This window comes from Sturnira hondurensis, unplaced genomic scaffold, assembly GCF_014824575.4.
Source record: "Sturnira hondurensis isolate 20B ecotype Veracruz unplaced genomic scaffold, ASM1482457v3 Scaffold0016684, whole genome shotgun sequence".
NCBI lineage: Eukaryota > Metazoa > Chordata > Mammalia > Chiroptera > Phyllostomidae > Sturnira > Sturnira hondurensis.
The window spans coordinates 2,436,530-2,445,132 of NW_028089315.1; positions in this window are offsets into that span (position 1 = coordinate 2,436,530).

The window sequence follows — 8,603 nt, forward strand, 5'->3', positions numbered from 1 at the left end:
TTTTCAAATTCAGTTCTTCTTTTAAAAAAATGAATGCTCATCCTTTCCAATTTTCAAAAAGATTGAAATTAGTTACCTCTGCCCATGTCTTTTTCATTCTGTGTGCAAATCAGATTCTGTGGAGGAGCTTCTGGCTGCTGCGGCACTGCCTGGCCAAAGGTCGATTCACAGCTTACGTGTGGGTAGACGGATGAATACCTGGAAGTCTCCCCACCGACTCGCCAGCACACTTCACTAAATGAGCAGCTAGACAGGCTGGTGTTCCTTTAAAGTACCAGCCATGTATGCATGATTCTTTTCCTCCTGAAACACAGAAACCCTTGTATAAATATCACCTAAGTCCAAAGTCCATGTGATGTGTGTCTCCTGTAATTCAGACATTAATTATTTGGGTAGAGTAGCCAAGTGTCCCGGAAAATTACTCTATCCTGTACACTGTATTTATGTCAGTTCTCTCCCAAGTAGGTCTATTCATAGAAAATGGCAAGTAGCTACATAATAGAATATGATTCTAAAAATAATAAACAGCTTACCTGCTCAAAATCTTTTTCAATGGTCCTGAAAAGTATTTAAAACGTACGCCCACTTGCTAAATAAAGGCATTAACTTCAGCAATCTGTAGGGATGTACATGCTATTTATGAGTGTAACCTGCCACTCATCACTACTTTATCAGGATGGCCCCCTAAGGGAAGGGGACCCAGGACAGGTTAATTTTGCACAGAAACATAGAAGCAAAGACATATCGCATATGACGGACTATCCGTACATGCAGTGCACACTGCCATCTCAAAGAGAAATAGTGAGTCCCACAAAAGCCTTTGGATGGAAAAAGAAATGATAAAAATGAACAGGACTGAATGATACCATGTGAGCTAACTTTGAAAGTTGTATGTGGAATATATTTGTAAAATGTTACTTCGTCACTCCCAAACTAGAAGCACTTTTGTACAGATTACATTCTTGTATCTGTCCATTGAGTACTATGCACATCAAGTGCTATAATATATTAAGGATAGACTTAAATATAAGATATGATCAATTCTGCTGACAATGCATCCAAAGTACTTTTAGATTTCAAAGTAACAATGCACAGATATGGATAAAGTAATCTATCATGTCTATCTGTAGGAATACTTTCATCTATTAAAAAGATATATATATGTAGCTGGATACATTAAAAATAACTGAGGTAATTATATGGTTCTTTAAGAAGTTATAATGAATTAATTGATTGACAGAAAGCGTAGGATTTCATCACTTCTCTAAGTAATCAATTGCTCTAAATAAAATGAGTGGTACAAGAACATAGGCTTAACATGGAACGAAATATCCAGCTTTCCTTCTTGTATATCTATACACAAATGAACATAGTTTTATTTTATATTCACAGGAAAACAGTTTTTTTTTCTTTCGTTGACTCAACCATCAGAGAGTTTACAAATTAAGTTAACTCTTTATTAAGAAACTAATTAGCAGTAATTACCTATTTGATGTCTAATATCAAAGAACTATCTGTAAAATATATGTTTACTGTAACCACTACAGGACACAAAGACATAAATTAAATATAAAATATCAATTAAAAAGCAGGCTACTCTAAACAAATATGCATACAACAATACAAAAATAATAATATTGCCAAAATACATTTCACGGAGGGTTCTTTCAGACCACGGGCAGAGACTTTGCCTACTTTCCGGTATAAAATATTTTTATGGATACCAACCCACTTTCAGGGCTAACCACATCACTTAGTGTTTTCAAATCTTGGGTCAAGTGAAACAGATGAAGAAGACTTTTGGTTTACTCATCATAAATTCCTACAGTTCTCACTGGTGCGTTTTCTTTGAAAAATAAAGTTAGGTGTGAAAGGGTTGCTCCAACCCATCAGAGAGGATTGATGGAACTTGTTAAAATTTGAAAAAAAGTTGTTGGACTTCTGAAGATGATGTTCCAAACCCAGACAAAATTGGATAGACTTCAAAATCCAAAGAAAGCACATGCAAATTAGAAGTTACCAAATAGTACGAACTTAGCCACAGAACTCGCTCAGGGTTACATAACTTGTGTCTTCCATTCTCGCCCACCAGTGCAGAAAGAGTCTCTGGGACACCTCTTTTCTCTTTTTGTATTAACTTTGAAGGGAATTAGAAGGTCTTCTGGGAGGAATGTGGTAAAGTTGATAATCTGCCTTAAATCTTGTGCCTTAAGCTTGATTGGTAACATTTTAGAAGCTGACCATGCCCCCAGTGTGCTAGGGATTATACAAGTTTACAGAATGCAAGAACTCTATAAACTTGTGAAATCTGTTAAAATCATTATATTGTTCACTCATGGTTTACTATAAAATGAGAGTCCATCATTTTATTTCTTACAGTATACCTGTCATAGGGAACCGTAGGCCATAAATCGGTAACTTAAAAAAACGGCAAAGCTAGCTGTTGTTGGAGTTGAGTGTAAGCCAAGTGCATCTCTCTCTAAATTCTCTGGTGCACTTTCCACTATTTTAGGTCACATCTACCATGTATTATTTTTAATAGTGGGGAGAGAAACACTGTGCAGATATTTGCATCAACTTTATGGAATAGATCTTTCAGATCATGTATGCCTTCCCTTAGTCATAGAACTATTAGCTTTTAGAGTTGGAAAGAACAATACTGACAGCTTCGCTCAACCACCCTATTTTTAAAAATGAGCTAGCTGAGATTTAAAATATTGACTTTTCCAAATCAAATTATTGGTAAATATAAAATATTTCATAACCATTATTACAATAAAATTGAGTACCATTTTTTTATTTTCCATTATTGGAAACTTATTGGAAAATAATTGGAAAATAAAATTATTGGAAAATAGGTGTTTCACCTGCATTAATATAATTTTTCAACATCTTTAAAAGGATGAGAAAAATATTATCCCCATTTTGCACATGGGGAACCTGAGATGCAGAGAAATCAAGTAACACGCTAATTAGTGACACAGGTAAGGCTCATGTTCAGGTTCGTGACCCCAAAACATGCTCCTGATATCTATCTTATAGTGACTGTTAGGTCATTAAAGTTTCATGAAGATTCAACAGAATCCTAACTGTTTACAAAACACAGAGGGTAGATTGCCCTAAATAATGACAAACAGCCGATCTCAAATCGATCATTTGACTGAAGAACACATTATAAATGTCACTTTTGTGGACTCCATTTTCTTAAGATTCTCAATTGGCAAATATATTTGAGTAAGTCTGCTATAAGCATGGCAGGATTCTTGGCAACAGAGATATAAAGATGATAATTTTTTAATAAAGTCATTTAATTTCTATTCCTAACTCAGTGGCCATGCAGAAAGAAGAGATAACATGTTGAGAAATTGAAAGAAAAATAGGATGCAGAGAAGTCCCATGTGGAAAATTGAGAAATGACACTTTATACATTTATATGACACTTTGTATATTCACACTACAAATATCAAGAAATAATTATACGGTCTCAAGTGAAGTGGCCCTATTCCGGGGGCAACATCTTGATTTAACTATTTTTCCAGGATGTATTAATTTATTCAGAAAAAAAATAATCAAGATATTTTCCCTTTTGAGAGAGAAGCTTGATAAAACCTTAAATTAAACCCAGAGTACTATTGGTTGATATATATAATTTTTATGTATCTTGACTCAGAATGTTTTTCACAGCACACATTTAAATGTAATATTTTAATCAGTTTTATTGCTGGAAAGACACTGAGTTTTCTTCAGAGTGATATTTATTACCCTTTGGCTTGGTTTGGTTTTACAGGAGATTCCAGTCAACTTTAATTTGTGCTATTTTAACATTTTACTACAGTTCTCACCCCTTTTGAGAAAGAATTTATTCCTCCTTCAAAATTTATGGGGTTCTTTTACAACTTCTTCCTAAAAGAAAAATAAGTTGGGTTGCAATTAATTCCCTTACAGATAGTTTATGAAATTAGTGCTGACTCTGCCTCTTCCTTTACTATGGTTTGTGAGGCCTTAAAATGTAATTTAAGAGGTGAGATTATAAGCACTTCCTCATTCAGGAAAAAGCAAGAGGAAGAAAACTCGTCTCAGGAAATATAAAAGTCTTAGAATAATTATTCTGGAGGCATTGTGACCGGAGAGCGTGGATCGTGTGTGAGTTGCGTTCTCTCAAAATGGATGGTGGCAGTTTGTTGGGTTGTAAACTCAAATGTGGTCTCACAAATGCAAGTCCCTTTAAATCATGAGGAATCTTCACAAAGCACCATTTAGTCCATAGTCACTGCTACCAGGAGACCATTAAGCAATGAGGCACCTTCTCAGTGGGAGACTGAAGTCAGGACTGTAATTCTTCATTAGTAAAAACAGGGGAGACTCAAAGAGGTATAATGGAAAGAATGCACCTGAAGGCAGATAGTTTCAGTTAAAGTGAAAGGACAGTTTCATAGCCCTTCAGCCAAGCCTCAATCTCCTTATTGAAAAACGACATTCCAGAACTCATGTGAGGCTGGCAACGTTCATTTCCTTCTACATCTCAGATATGTTCCTGGTCTCCCAATAGCTCTGCGTACCTTTGGACAGGTCTCCGTTTGAGTTTAACCTCCCTCACTTAGAAGAATCTAGGATATAGACAAAATAATTGAAAGATCCCTTCCAACTCATATAATTTCTAAGATACTTTTGGAAATGCAGGGAGAAAATGGACAATCAAATTATCAAACAGGATATATAGGACCCCCAAATAATAAGATATTAAAGATAGTAAAGAATCTTTTTTTTTTAACTTCTTAGCTTTGAAACCAAAAGAAGCTACATCAATTGTGAGAATTTTCTTTAACTGGTTTTGGAGATAATCTTTGTGAAATGATACAGCATGATAAGGATCGTGAAGGCAGATTATTTTAATCAGGGCATTTATGACAGACCCCCCCCCCTTTTTCAGAGCAGATCTGATCAATCCATTGTAACACTGTCTCTCAGCTCAGATTTAAAGTTAGAATTACAATATATCAATTACTCTGCTGAGCATTTTACCCATTTAATTGTATCACTCATTTAAGAAAGTAAGACAGAAAGCTGTACTTGAACAAGAATTAAATTAAAAAAATATTTTAAAAAAAGAAAGTAATTAATTTCAGTTTTACTGAGTAGCTTAAGGCTCCAGTGAATAAGACTCTCACCCAAGACCAAGCACTGACAGGTAGTTTGGTCAATCCCTGCCTACTTCTCTCTACCTCCAAGGCCTGGAATACACTGCATGTACTTCTCTCCTCATAACGAGAAGAAGAGGACCTGAAAGAAGATAGATCCAAACTGAACCTCAACATCCTTCCATTCATTTCATTCAAAGTGCTTGTTGAGTGTTTGCAATGCGAAGACAGTGCTCCAAATGGAGAGGATGTGGTGGTTAATCAAGCAGATAAAAATCTAGTATATATACTTGTGGGACAACAGATAACAAACAAGATCAATAAATGAAATATTAAGTATGATGATAAATGCTATAGAAAGGTAGCTACAGGAAAAAAGGAAAGTAAGGAAAGTCAGGATGGGGGACTATATATTAGATAGGTAGCCAGGGATCTCACAAGAAGTTAGTATTTGAGTGAAGAAACAGGGGGGAGAGCACCGTACACAGAGGGTAGTGCATAAGCCCTTCGCTGGGGGGACTGTGGAGAGGCCTAGGGCCTAAGGGGTTCCAGTGATGGAGTGGCAGAGCCAGAGTCAGAGAGATGAGAGGGTGGAGGACGGCAGAGGGAATGGAGCCTGTAGGTCATAACAAATGGTTGTTTTGTTTTTACATTGCCTACCGTAGGAAGTGATCGGAGGGCTTTGGTGAAGGCGTCTGGCCTCTGGCTGTGTGAGTTGACTAGAATTGTTGAATTATGGACTCTTTCCTGGTGAGAAAAAGTTAGAAATATATATTGCAACTCTTGTGTTCTTAAAACACATAGTAGGAAAATATGTTGTTGTGGGCTGACTTATACCCCACTGCACCCCCGCATTGATATATTAAAGTCCTAAGCCCCAGAACCTCAGAATGTTGACCACATTTGGAGATAGGGCCTTAAAAAGAGGGGAATTAAGTTAAAATGAGGCCGTTAGGTTGGGCCCTGATTCAGTATCACTGGTGTCCTTATAAAAAGGTTAGGGCACGCAAAGACACGTCAGAGGTGAGCACACAGAGGAGAGGCCACGTGAGGACACAGAAGGTGACGGTCCTCAAGCCAAGGAGGCCTCAGAGAAAAAACCTACCTACCGACACCTTGGTTTTGAATTTCTAGCTTCCAGAATTGCAAGGAAATGAATTTCTGTTGTTTAAGCTACCAGTCTGGTTTTTGCTTTTGCTTTTGTTTTTGTTGTGGTGGCTGTTCTGACAGCCTTAGGAAACTAATATATACACCCTTATTTTTACAAGGAATAAGTACACTCGGGCTATAACACAATGACAACAAAAGGATTTTTTCTTCCTATTCTTCTTACTCTTAAGATAAATATTGTTAATATTAATATTTACAGAAATATCTGGCCAGAGTATATCCCGCATGGCAATTGGAGACATACTCAGTTGTCCTGTTTATTTTACACATGTGTGATTTTAAAGGGAATTGCTTCCCCTAAATATTGCCAATAAAACCTATGTGTAAAAGAGTTACAATAAACTACTAAGTTCTTACTAATTGTTTGCTTACACTCCTTAAATTTTTTTTTAATTTTTAGCCTTCTAAAAAATGATCGGCTTTTCTTTAACTTACATGTTTTGAAAAGTGTTGGAATTGAGTTTGATCCAGGTAGAGAGCCTCTTTAAATAATTCAGAATTTTAAAAATTGCTTATTTCATTACTTAGTTGATTTTCTTAATTCCCCTTCTCAAAGTCCCCTTTTTGTCCTGAAGACAAAGTATGAGTGGGGAACATTCTGGTGTAACATTTGTCTAACCACACCAAAGGAGGAGAAGGAAGGAAAGAAAAAGAAACATGTCGATAAAGCAAACAAATGTGGAGCCTCTGGTTGAGGCCATTAGGGGGTAAAGGGTGAACATGGAAATCTGTCTTATTAGGCCCTTCACTTATACCCCTAAACACACACACACACACACACACACACACACACACACACCCTCTACATAGGGCTGCCAAAATAAAATACAGGACACTTAGTTAAATGTGAATTCAGATATATAACCAATGACTGTTTAGTATGTCCTAGCTGTTGACTTTATTGGTGTCTTTTTACTTGCTAAATCTGGCAACCAGCCCTCTGCAACTTTCCTCTCAGTGGTGTGTTGGAACTGGCTTTTTCCAGCTCGAATGAGTGGATTGTTACATTTTCTGGAATTTTGCAGTCTGGTTGACATGGAGTTGGTAGCTTGAAATTGGCCAGGGTGGGAGTATTCACACTGCAGAGACTGGCACAATTTAAAAAGCAGGCCTTTCTCTTCGGAGAGCTGGCTGTTGAGCATGTACCAGAACACCATCACTTCCCCTGAATGAGTAGACCCTGCAGAGCACTGTCTGACGCTACATTTTTATAGGAATAGGGACAGTTTCAAATTGCAAACTGCCGTGCAATTTACAAAACTGTTTCATGCACTTTATTTCACTAACTCCCCGAGAGCTCCCTTATGTTTGTTCTTAGTTAATGGAAGGGAGAAATGGAAGCTTCCAGGAAAGGAAATAACTTCTTTTAGGTAGGCAATTGGTTAAGAACCAAAGCAGTGAAGGAAGGAAGGAAAAATGAAGAATGGAGTTAGAGGTCTGAAATAACCCCATAGATGACTTACTTATTGCAAAGTGGAACATGTGTCTTTAGAGTGGAGAGATCTGGTTGTAGCCACCAAAGGATCAAATGGGGGACAACCTGACATATGCCAGCACAGATATGATGCAATGTGAAACACACAAGGTTACCTGTGCTGTATTCTTGACCAAAAAAAGCAAAACATTTACACTGCATCTAATCAAGTCTGTGGATCTTCAATTTCTAGGAAACACAAGATGTAGGAAAAAATATTAAACTACACAATGAGGAAATAAATTCAGAATGTGGGACATTTTATGAATGTTCCACAAGGACTCTTAAAAAAATAGGTCATTAAAAAAAAGACGAGTGTATTAAGAGAACTATTGATTAAGAGAAAGAAACAAACGAACAAATGTAACATCACATACAGTGTGTGAACTTAGCCTGGATTCTTCTTTAAAAATACAAAGGAGTGCCCTGGCTGGTGTAGCTCAGTGAATTGAGTGTGGGCCTGTGAGCTAAGGGATCATGGTTCGATTCCCAGTCAGGGCACATGCCTGGGTTGCAGGCCAGTTCCCAGTGAGGGACCCACGAGAGGCAACCATACATTGATATTTCTCTCCCTCTCTCCTTCCCTTCCCCTCTAAAGATAAATAAATAAAATCTTTAAAAAAATACAAAGGAGCAAGAAAACACATTTGTGGCATAAGTGGGTAGATTTGAATATGGACTGAATATTACTACAGGATAGCAAGGCATTTTGTTCACTGTCTTGGGTATGTTCTGTTAATAGTCTTATACTTATGTGACAGACTGTCCCTCACTTTGAAGGCCTTAGGAGTGAAAGTTATTATGTTGTCTGAAGCTGATTT